At 44.6% G+C, this 12,493-nt stretch overlaps 1 long non-coding RNA gene across 1 annotated transcript; it reads right to left on the bottom strand.

The window, feature by feature from the left end:
* Positions 1 to 8,870: 8,870 nt before the first annotated feature.
* Positions 8,871 to 11,905, bottom strand: LOC139705349 (uncharacterized). Its single transcript, XR_011707222.1, has 3 exons — positions 11,719 to 11,905; positions 9,336 to 9,501; positions 8,871 to 9,153 (listed from the first exon to the last, which is right to left on the bottom strand). It is a non-coding gene; the product is annotated as an uncharacterized lncRNA (long non-coding RNA).
* Between the last annotated feature and the right edge of the window lie 588 nt (positions 11,906 to 12,493).

The raw sequence follows: 12,493 nt of genomic DNA, 5'->3' as shown, positions 1-12,493 counted from the left end.
GTCAGTCCAGGCCCCTCATGTGCTCAAATGCTCACAGCTCACACACACAGCCCATGGCTGGCTCGCCACAAAAATGTACCATCTTGACCATTTTTAAGGGACAGCTTAGTAATGTTCAGTATATTCACATTGTTTTAAAATAGGTCTCCAGAAGTTTTTCATCTGATAAATCTGAAACTCTCTACCCATTAAGCAACTCCTTTTTCCTCCACCCCCCAGTCCCTAATATCTACCATCTCACTTTCCATTTGTTTAACTACTTTGGATTCCCTATGTAAAGGGAATCACCCAGTATTTGTCTTTTTGTCACAGGCTTATCTCCTTAAGTTTCCTCATGCTGTAGAATATGACAGGATTTTCCTCATTTTTAAGGCTGAATAATATTCCCTTATGTGTGTGTATGTGACACATTGTTTGTCTTTTTTACTTTTTGTATGTATGTTTGTTTTTGATACTGGGGTTGAACCCATGGATGTTTTACCACAGAGCTACATCCCCAGTCCTTTTTATTTTGAGACACTTACTGAGGCTGGCCTTGATCTTCCCCATGTTCTTTATCTATGCCTTCAGTCAGGAGACATTGGGCTTGCTAGCATATCTTGGCTGTGGTGAATAATGCGCGGCGAATATGGATGTGCAGCCATCTCTTTGAGATCCTGCTTTCAGTTCTTTTGGATACATACCCAGAAGTGGGGTTGCTGAGTCATGTAATACTTCTACTTTCAGTTTTTTGAGGAACCTACATACTGTTTTCCATTTACAATCCGTGAACAGCGCCTAAGTGTTCCAATTTCTCCACATTCTTGCTAATCCTTGTAAGGTTCTGTTCTGTTTTGTTTTGAAATAGTATCCATTCAATTGGGTATGAAATAGATATAAAATGGATTTTTGGAAAGTCCTTATCAACCTTGTTCTAGGTAACTGAGAAAATTCCAGAAGATTCCAGGGAGACATTGCAATGCTGACGACTAGGTCAAGCTGGACTTTCCTAAGTGGGAAACTTTCCCTTAGAAGTAAGTGACCACTCCAGGCAAATCCAGAGATGAAGACATTTCTCTTCAGCATAACTTTCATCCTAATTCCCCTTATTAAATCGTGTCACTTCATAGGTTAATTTATAAGACCACAGGTTTTGCAAGTGACAAAATAACCACAAAATCTTCCTGTGTATTAATAGAATATGGACTATGTTTAATATCTTGATTTTTCCAATTGATCCTATGCTGTGAGGCCCTTGCAGAGCCTACACTAGATTAAGGCTCTGTTTCCTACTGGAACACATACTGGCTTTTGAGCCACAGTTACCTTTCAAGCTTCTGGAACTTCATCTCCATTTGCCTTATATGGAAATGTTTGTCCCTCTGCTGGACAGACAGGCAGTCTCTTTCTGGTTCTGTTCCTGTGTGGTAGCCTGGTGATCACCTTTTTAATTAACTCAGGAAGAACTCGGAACAGGAATGCACTCTGGCCTCAGACTATTACCACCTTGGAGTTGCATTACAGTAGTCTGACCCACACTGGACATGACCTTGGGTGTTTGTGAAGCTAGTGAGGAGATTAGCAAACAGAAACCTTGAGAACAATTAATCCTTCCCTGCATAGCAGAACGGCCCAGGCTTTGCAAAGACAACTCAGCAAACGGATTTCTGAGTCATTTTTAGCAGTCCGCGTGCGTTTTGGCAGATTGAAAGGCTGAGGCTGATTCCGTGTGTGGGAAAGCAGGTGATTACTGCTCCCCAAATACTGTGTGCCGCTCAGTCACCCCCGACAAATCAGTGACAGAGTAATCCCACCATAATTGGCTGACCCTCTGCTAATCCTGTTTCTGCATCATATTTCCTTGGCAGGTCATTTGGATCATTTAATTAGCATTCTTCAAGGTTATTCCACCCCCCACCCCCCCATGGAGTGCTTTGGGACACCATATGCACAGTGGCTCTGAGAAACAGCAGCAAGGTGACTCTGCTGATGGTACCCTTCTCTGTAATTGCTAATGTATTAGCTGATGAATGCTGGGTAGCCAACAGGGCACATGCCATGCTGTTCTGCTCTATGCTCAGCAATGAGCAGGTGGCTCTTAAATCTCACCATCCTCTGACAGAGGTCCTGTTGTGTATTTCCTTTAAATGAAAGGTAAAGTGAGGCTTAGAAAGGTTACGTGACTTGTCTAAGAAGAGCTAGCATTTGAGCCAGGTCTTTTTGAACCATCACCTGAATTACCCTTCTTTGTGCTCCTGAGTTCTTAGAGCTGGTCACACTCCAATGGGCTAGCTGGGCTCTGGTTCCATGTTGGGAGTTAGTTGTGGATCCCAGCCAGGCAGTCAGCTCTCTGGGAAGGAAGCCCGCTTCCTCTACTCAGCCTGCTTCATGCAGCATGGTCCTGGACTTGGAGTGGTGTGTTGTGACTGACAAATGTACCTCTTTCGGATTCTGCACTTAAATTTACTTAAGTTTACTGGACTGCTGCAGACAGCAGCCCAGATGTGGTAGGCAACTAGGGCTGCAGTTACTCCCTGTCCACCACATACAGATAGGCCTTGGTGAGTGGCTCAGCCTCCATGGGCCTCCCTTTTCCTTTCTTGCACTTCAAGGATATTAGCCATATGCTGTCTCTGGAGGTTTCCTACAGTGAAATTTGCATTTGTAAATGTAAATTATAACAAGGCCTGGCCTCATTTAAGGCCCCACAGGCAACAAGGGCTCATAGCTGAAAACAGAGTTACTATGTACCTCATCTCCTGGAAAGAGTCCTCAGACACAGGGGGAGCACCCACGGCAACATTTACGAAGATACCGCAAAGCCCTTCCTCCTTCCTGCCACCCTTGGTCCACAAAGGGGACACAAAGGACACAGAGCCACTGTGGTCTTTGATCCTTGGGGAAGTGCAGTGTTTGGGAAAGGCAATTTTTCTTCCCTCTTTGTCAGGGAGGAGAGCGAATGCTTTTCTCTGTGGTGGCCTGATCTAAGCCAGTCGGATGGTTCATAATTACTGAATCATTCTTTCAAGTGTGGGTAGCTTTAAACTGTTTGAAGTAGGGGAAGGCTAAAGTTCTCTCACCCACAATCCAGAAGTTCCAGCCAAATTCTGATGCACTTTTTTTTTTTTATAAACAAGCAGACAAAAATAAATCCACAAGCAAACACATCAATCCATCCAATCCACCTATGAACTTGAGAAAGTCCCAGCAATCTGTCCTGGATTCTATGAGTACCTGGCACAGGATTCTCTTGAAATGATTGCAGGAGTGTTCACCTGGCAAGTTTTAGCCAATCGTCTCGTTATGGCCAACTTTCCTAAACAGGTGGCTATTTGACCCAAAATGGCAGTTCAGAAGGAATTGCCTGGTGGAATAGATTCTAATACGCTATTTTTTTGCAAGAGCAATAGCTAATTAATTCTACCATCTTCAACACCACTTATCCACATAAAAATTGTTTTTAAAATGCTAATTAATAAAACTTCTAGAGTTGACTCAAGATAAAAGTACTTGTATCTGTCAAATCCTGTGCAGAAAACAGATGACACACTCAAACAAGGTCATGGAAGAAAGTGCAGCGAAGGGACCTTTGCAAAGGTGTGGTCAGGATCAGAGGGCACTAGCAAAGGACAGTGAAGCACGCTGGGCCAGGAACTGTGAGGGGCTTTGCTACTCTCGCAAGCCTGAAGGGATGTAGGAAGAAGTGGTCTTCAGAAACTGGAGGGAGCCATACCTGAAGCAGAGGGCTGCCAGGTAGTAGTTGCAGCCTCGGAGCGAGGGGTGGGATCACTGCCAACCTGTAGCCTGAAAAGAGTTGTGTGGCTTTGGAAATTGGGGATAAATCCTCAGCCTCTTTCTCCCTCCGACCTAATCATCTGCTGGCACCTTCCCACAGAAAACCAGAGTAGAAGGGCTGAATGAGGTAGAGTTTGTAGAGTCAGTTCTTGGGGTTCACATACAGCATGTGGAGCAGCACAGAACCCCAAGTCAGTTCTTGGGGTTCACATACAGCATGTGGAGTAGCACAGAACATTAATCTAGAGTCATTCAGCACATTGTTGAAATCTCAGATGGCCTTTACAATTTCCAAATGCAAACTCATCATCCCTGGAGTGTGAGTTTCTAAGTGGAGTAGCCCAAATAGTCACTAATTTCCCTGAGGATACAGTTTGACACCAACATGTGTATATCATGGGAGAGTGTTGTAAAGTAAGTTACAGATGATGGAAGCCCTTCCCTGAAGCCAAACACATCACTCTTGGAAATCAGGAATACCTGCAAAGGGCAGACACTGGCATTTCATTCTCCAATTGGACATCTGCTTTAGCAGTTGACTTGGTGATCTGCACTGGAATAGCCTTTTCCAAGAATGTCAGGACAGCCTGTCAATGCTATAGCTGAGATGCCAGCTCAAAGGACACTCCCTAGAAGGGTGTGGAGCATGTTCAGGATGCAGTATGTTTATTAGGCCAGAGACACCTCTGAGGGGTTGTCTCCAGTAGAAAGGACCCATGATTTCAGAGACCAAGAGGTGGGAGTAGGAGGGCCCCGTTTACTCTCATTCTTGAAGATCCACTGGAGGATTTCATGCTTTCTGACCTTGCAATTCTGGATTCTGCCTGGCTGAAGGCCCTGGTCCCTCCCAAAGGAGAAACTCTCATCAAGGTGCCCAGCAAAGGGCTCTTTGAACTACAATTGACAGTCCATTTTGCTCCTACTTTAACTGAGCTAGAAGCTGACTTTCAAGTTGGGCCTATCCCTGCCCACTGAGCTATCTGACTCTCTTGGGCCTCTTCCTGAGGATTCCAGACCCCGAACTCTGTCAGAGAAGGTGCTTAGAGTCCCTTTTGTCTTGTTATAAGATCTGGGCAGATAACCTGGCTCTTTTCTATATCAACTCCTGCACTCTTTTAAGTGTGACCATTTGATGCCATTGGGACCACAAGTTAACCCACAGCCATCAAAGGTCATTGCACATTTCTAGGAAAACTCTTAAGTAAAACCTACAAGCTCCATTCCTGGAGGCACCTTCACCCTTACAAACTCACCTTCCAGCTCAAGGTCTGATGTCCCCCATGACCCAAGATAAAGAACCAAACTGTGGGAAAACTGTGATTTTTGTTCAACTGGGAACGTCTTTGTTTTCACTATGGGAAATGTAAACCATTTCTCCGGCTTCCAGAGCAGAGGGTAACTGGTTCTATGGAGGAGAAAAGACTTATGTTCAGCTCTATGTCAAAATGTCTCCCAACCTTGAGATACTATCTAGGACAGTCTATATTTTCAAACTTTAGTTCAAGTTCATGCCCTTTGATTGCCTTAAACTCAGCATTTGCCCAGCTTGCTGACGCAGGGGGAAACATGTGCTTTGCTCTCAAAAATAAAAAGGGAAAAAAGAGGAAGAAGAAAAAAAAAGGTTCACATCTCAGTGGTTGGGTTTGTTCTAGGCTAGGTACTAAATTCAGAAATGTTTTGCTTCACGTAACAAAGGTAATTTGGATTTCTCGTTACTTTGCAGTCTATTTCTGTCTCCTCTCTCTGTCTCTCTGTCTCTCTGCCACCCCCCCCCCCAGCTTAATCAATTGATTTTACCTGCATTTCATTGACTTATGTCCCTGTAAAGGTTGGTCTCATACCAATGGGATCCAGAGAATTGGTAGAAAGCAGGCATTTTTTTGTTGAATTGAGGTATAACTCTGTTCAGTCTAGTTGATTTGGGGACTTCTAGTCCCAAGTGGGCTGTCGAGTTAGGTAGCAGATGGTGAAAGGCTCAGCAGCCTCAGAGCGGAGTGAAGAGCTAGCTTCCTAGTCTAGGGAACACCTCACATAGGGGAACAACAAATAAAAACAGATCACAGGGAGGGGCTGGGAGGGCTTACCCAACTCCCGCCTCCTCCTGCTTCAACCGAAGCCTCCAGTTGGGCGCTGCCACCACCAACCCATAGGTGGGAATGTGCTGTCAGGAAGAGAAATGTCCCTGGCACAACTGTCATTCTTATTTGTCCCTGTCTTCTTTCCTGCCTGAATTCTCCCTCACAGTTTAGTGCTGGTAGACTTTCCGTAAATAAGAGAAAGTATTAAAACAGCTCATTTGCTTTTGAACCTTCACACTGAGCCCTAGATACAAATAAGTCAGGCCTTCTTCAAAGTAGACACCCTGGGAAGTTGTACTTTTTGAACAATGCTATGACTCCCCAAAATAGTTTGAGAATTCCTCTTTTGGAAGTACTTTGAAAGGCAGCTCAAACAGCCTTGCAGGGCGATAGGCTTTAATAACTTGCACCAAATCTCTTAATAGTCTGCAAAACACCCGTCCTCACCCGCCGGAAGCCTACACATTTCTGTCGTTGCATTTTATGTGCAGAATCATCCTATATTTATGTTTGTGATTCTGTTACCTCCAGGAAGGTTTGCATGAGCTGCCTAGCCCATTTCTGGTAGAGGGAAGATAAGGTTAAGTAGCAATAAATAACTGATAATAAACCTTCAGAGTGAGAGTAAGTCAGAAGAAAACCCCATCCCTCCGCACCTTCTGTTGGGAGACCACTCTGTCTCCAAGGATCCCTGATATTTCTGCACATCTTATAGGCCGTAGCACTGACCACCTTCATCCTGAGCTATTTTCCCTAGGATGTTTGTCAATGACCAGCCTTAGAAGATAGTTTACCCTCCAAAGCAAAGAACAGATTTGCTTAGTCTTGGAAAATGGAAATAGTGTCTCCCTTTAGAGCAAAGGGCTTGCAGGCCTACTGTCCAGTATAACAAAGATGGCATCTCCTTGTGGCACCACAGGAGGACAGGTTCAACTTGTTCACTAAACCCCAGATTTCTTTCCCATAAAAAAAAACTATTTTTGTGTATTATTTGAATTCCTTCATGTCACTCGATGGGAATTAGATGTTGGGAACTGACTTGTATGCTGATATTCTGGCTACTGCTATTGCTGCAAGTAATAAGCTTTCCTTTGTTTCTGACCTGGGAATCTTAAATCTTCCTCCAGCATCTGGAAAGGGGAAATGGTGGCAGACTAACTTGTGGTAAAATGCCCTTCCCTGTTTTTGACATTCTCTGCCCCAGGGGACGGCAAGGAATGTTGTCTCCCAGCTGAGCAGGGCAGGAATGAGGGAAGGCCCTAGAGGAATTGTCATAACAGGTCAACCCTTGTGTGGATTTGGAGCTTATGTTGACTTCCTGTAGCTGCTATAACAAATTATGCCAAATTGGGGACTCAAATCAACAGAAATTTTTTTTTTCTGACAGTTCTGGAGGCCAGAAGTCTAAAATCAAGGTGTTAGCAGGTGTGGCTCCCTGCAAAGGCTCTAGAGGAGAGTCCATTCCTTGTCTCTTCCGACTCTGGGTGGGTGGCTGTCAGCAGCCCTTGACTCTCGGCTTCTTCACTCTGACCTCTGACTCTTCTGCTTCTTGTGTTTCTCCTCTTTTTGTCCTTCATAATAGCACTTATTGTTGGATTGAAGATTCACCCAGACTATCCAGATCCTCATCTCAAGGTCCTTTACCTTAATTATATGAGCAGAACCTCTTCCAAATAAGGTGACATTCCTAGATTAGGGAATCAAGTGGTGAGCATATCTTGCCTACCATTCAGTCTGCCACAAGGTCCCCAATTCATGTAACCTGGGTGGTCAAAATAACCCTAAGCCATTCAATTAAACTAGAGTCGAGTCTCTAAGTACTTGGCAGAAACCAGCACAAATTTTTTTTTTTTTTTGCGGGGGGGGGGGAAAGAGGGGAATGTGTATAACTCCAAGCTAGCCCCGAACAAGTTCTGCAAATGATTTCCCAAGGAAAATAAGCAGGTCATGATAAAACAAATTTAAACACTCACAAGAAAACAAGGCCCAAAGAGAGAAAAAACGGTAGGAAAAGATGTCTGTGGGCATTTCAAGGCATACAGGTGTTGCACTATAACTAAAATACTAGATCCTATAACTATTAGGGTTTTTATCCAGGGCTTGATGGTTCTCTAGAGGTCTCAGGGGTGGTTGAAAATCCCCTGGAGTTTAATGCAAAAGTAGCACACATGGAATATGTACACTTTCCTTGAGAGAACTCATAGATTTCATCAGACTTTTAAAAATAATACTTAGCACAAAAAAGAGTCTTAAAACTATTCTAGGCCTACCATGTACCAAGGAAAAGCTAAAAGAGTTTTGGAAGCTGTTAAAGATTGTTGGGCTACTGTATTATAGGAAGAGCATTTAAAGCAAGGAAAAATAAGATGTTATGAAAATTTAAATTATGACTCCTCTTATTACGAAGATTCCTTACTAGGAATGGGTTTCTCAGTACTGTGGAAGTAATAAGAATACCACTGGGTATTTTCAGAACACTAACACTATCCTTCTTGGAGTTTACATAAAACTGTTGTAAAGATTGTTGGTTATGGAAAGGATGAAAAAAGAAATAGTTCACATTCTAAAGGAATTTCTATTTGAAAACTGATAGATGGAATCAACTCTTGAGAAGATGCTAAAATAGTGCTGCTCATCCACACCAGGATCATTCTTATGCCTTCCCTCCCTTTCATCATTTTATCTTCTGTCCCTCCTCAGAGTAAAGGTTTACCACCACGAAGTCTTTCCTAGATTCTTGAGCCAGTGTACTCTTCCCCAACCCCTTCGAATGTCTATGCATTTCAGAATTTTATTCATAATCTGGCAAAAATTTGTTTAGCCTAAATGACCAAATTCAGCATTTGTATTAATTCAGAACTTCCTTGGTGGCAAGAAAAAGTCCACTTGAACTAACTGAAGCAAAGGAAGGAGAGGAGGGAGAGAAAGAGAGAGGAAGGGAGAGTTTATTCAATCTCTGAATCGAACAATGGGAAGAACAAAACAAGGGTAGACTTGACCTTCAGGCATCAGGAGTTAAGAGCTGTCTGGATGCTCTCTGAGCCTGTCGTCCCCACTTCGGACTCACGGCTCATTCTTTCCAGCTCATGATGGAGAAAATGTTTGCTGCAGCAGCTCCATGGTCTCAGAGGAGAAAAGGATCGCTGTCTTCCAGATTCATTGTTAAAATCTCAGGGAAGGACTCTTCCTGGCTTGGCTTTGCTCACCCTTGACCCAATCACTGTGTCTGGGGAGCTAAAGTTCACCCATTAGTCCCCTCTGAATCACATGCACTCTCCTGTGGCCAGGAAAGATGTCTTTTCTGGAAAGAAGGGAGAAAAGATGGCTAGATCACGCAGCAAGGCAGACATGCAGGGACGCACCAGGATCTATACTGATTAGTGTGAGTCTGCCTTTGTGGTTTCTCTCTCTGATTACAGTAGCTCTTTAGGGGGAATGTCTTATTTTACAAGAGAAGTCAAACATTGCCTGCTACACACATACCTTTTTCCTCTACGAAATTCCCCATGCAGGGACCTATGCTGACCAGGAACCTGTTTTGAACCCATTAATAGTGACCTTTTGCCTCCACTTCAGCTGATGATCAAAGTGGGCATCCATCAGACTCAAGGGTAATCAATCTTCTTCTGGTTGGCTCTTGACCTGTGACCTGATGCAAATAGATGAGCTGATTAATTGGTCATTTCTCTCTCTCTCTCTCTCTCTCTATCTTCCTCCACTACCTCACTCAACAATTTGAACCAATAAAATAGAATAGTCAGTGGTGGAAGCTAACCTCAAATCTCATGATGTATAAAAGAGCAGGATGGTCAGGTGCAATCTAGGTTATGGGAGAAAAAGCGATTAAGCAGAGGAACCAAATGAGGTCAGACCTGATAGAAGCAGATAGAGTTAGCTGGTCTTTCATATGGTGGTGCTTAAGGTGAAGATCCATGAACTCATTGGAAACACTGGGAGTACTTTGCTGGGTGTTGGGGACACTGCTGTGGACAAGATTAATACTTTTCTTGCAGCCTAACAGGAGTGTAGAGCTAAGTAAATAAACATTCAAACACACACATTTCCAGCAAATGGCTTGAAAGAGGAAGTGACCTACTATTGACGTGCCTGGTGGGAATCAAGAATCGTCTCCGGTTTCCGTTTTCTGAGCTCATGTGCCCTATCCTTGAATCTTCATAAAATTGTCCATATGATTCCTGACCTGAACTCACTTGCAGGCAAGAGTCAAAGCAAAATGCTGAGTTTCTTCTTACATTTCTTAGCACAATCAGCAGTCAAATATTGGCTTTTTAGCAGTGCAGGTTGAATATTGTCAAATGCTCACTCCCTGGAATCTTGGGACTAGGTGGTTTATTGAGATGGAAAGGGAAGAATTTTTAATTACATCTCTTTGCTGCATCAACCTTAGCCCCAATGTAAGATTCGAAGGCCGCAGGATCCTTTTCATTCCATAGTCTTGGCCTGTTACCAATCCTAATTCTTTAGTGGGCCTTGATCTACCTCGAATAGTCATTAAACAGATCAGGATTTTTCACTGGGATGCCCGCCATGTGCCCAAGGTGGGAAAAGTTGAATTGAGATCAAACAAGAGGTCCTGAGTGGGAGATGGCCCAGTGGCAGCGGAAGCACCTGGGAGAGGAAGGGGAGGGAAGAGGGCCCAGGCACAGGTTGCAGTAGACACTGTTACTTCTGCCTACCTTGCTCCTCTTCCCCATTCTTCTAGAAACAATTTTTTTTTTTTTAATTCTTTTGGGAGCTGTCTTTTCCTAGCTCATAAAGTGCTTCAAAGTTGCTTTCTGTCACTTGCTGCCAAAAAGAATTAGGAAGGCTCCTCTTGGTCCTGTCTCTGCCTCAGGACCCATGCACTTAAGCTTAGGAAGCCTAGAGCACTGTAAGTGGAGAGTCCCCATGGGGTTAATAAGGGATTGGCTGCCTTGTGGACAGCATCCATCTCGACTCTTACGCCCAAGGTGTGAATGTGAGGCCTGTGTAGGCAACATGTTGACATAAGAGATTAAGTTGCCCGGGGAAACTCTACTTAAGAGCCACCTTGATTGAAAGAACAAACTTAAAAAATACTAATAATAGTAATTATGAGTCATTTCCCTCACTAAGTTTTATTTTTTTATGAAGGTGACTTGAAAGCAAGAATCTCCCCTGTGTGTGTACACACTATGGGTCACGGCTTATGGCATTTCCTTGTTTGCTGTCTTTATTGCTCTCAAAAGAACAGAGCACTTACATTTTTCCTTGCTTATGTCACAAATCCCTTATCAGTAGTTTCCTTTATTTGATTCTCTATCTATTCTTAAAGACATCAGGGAACATCAAAACCAGCTTGTAACTTTGCTCACCACTAAGTGTCCACTCTTGCTGGTGCACTTCAGCCCGGCACTGGTTTCCAGGTGTCTTTCTTTCTCTGACCTCACCTAGCATTTTTCATAAGAACAGGCTGGGAAGAGTGAGGCCCCCAGAAAGTCAGAAAAACACTCTGACATGCTGTCTGGCAGAATCTCTCAGGGACTGTGTGGAGTACAAAGTCCAACCTTCCTTCCACCTGGAGTGAAAGAGCCCAGTGGTCAGGGATGGCCACTTGCTGCGTCCTGGACAGCCCTGCTGTGACCAGTAAAGGCTCCCTTCTGTAAAAACGGTGGTGCAGCAGGGAGATGCTTGTCTGGCCTCCCGGGTAACTCGCAGCCAGAGTCCCTCACCCGCTCCTGGGTTGAGCCGGAAGTCCAAGAGGGAGTCTTTTCCAACTCGGGCCAGGGCCACACAAGGCCTGCAAAGCCATTGCAATGCTCCTCAAAGAGCATAGAGCAGCCATTGTCATGGAAAATTAGCCTGGGCAAAGTCCCAGCGAACATACCCTTGGATGCTATCCTGCTCTCCCTGCACAAGGGCAGGTGACAGATAAAGACTGCTCCGGCCCCTGCTTCTGGTCAGCAGCATGTTCCCAGTTCTTCCTCTGCCACTCTTCAGGTCCCTCCTGTGCCCGATTCACTGATCACTCGTTTCTCCCAGTGGATGCCCAGGAGACAAAGTCTCCCTGTGGCCACGGGGACAGGAAGAATCCAAAGAATGAATCCAGTAGCTGCATATTTGCCAATGCTCCATTGAAACTGCACCGTGGTTTAGCAAACGGACTTGGCTCCCCTTCCAGGCTGGCCTCTCTCTGTCCAATGTGCGCTTTGCCTAAGATCACCCTTCGGCCTGATAATGCAGAACAAGGGCACCGTCTGGATGTCCCCCTGAGGCCTTTCATTTGAAGCCAAGACCACTGACATGCTGCATAACATCTTCCCCAAACAGGGCTTCAGCCTTCTCTTCGTGCCTGTGGAGAACTCGGAACTTGCCAATAGTGGACACTCCTGGTGGAGCCAGGCAGGGGGCTGAAGCACGCTCAGGTCATGCCCTGGCAGTGAAAACAGCAGAGTGCTAAATGGAAAGTCCATTCTCTCCCCACCAACTTCTCCAAGAGCCAGCCCCACAGGCCAGAGCAAGGATCAATTTGAACACTGTCATTTCTTGGCAGCTTAGGCTCAATTTTCCAGGACACAAAGGCATAAGGAGTTTCATCACCTTGACCATTTTTATGGCCTGTGGGGAAGGAGAAGGGACATGTCATCTACTGCACAAGCTAT

The sequence above is a fragment of the Marmota flaviventris genome, chromosome 4, assembly GCF_047511675.1.
Source record: "Marmota flaviventris isolate mMarFla1 chromosome 4, mMarFla1.hap1, whole genome shotgun sequence".
NCBI lineage: Eukaryota > Metazoa > Chordata > Mammalia > Rodentia > Sciuridae > Marmota > Marmota flaviventris.
The sequence above is the reverse complement of the archived record's forward strand: the minus strand, read 5'-3'. Positions and strand labels throughout refer to the sequence as shown.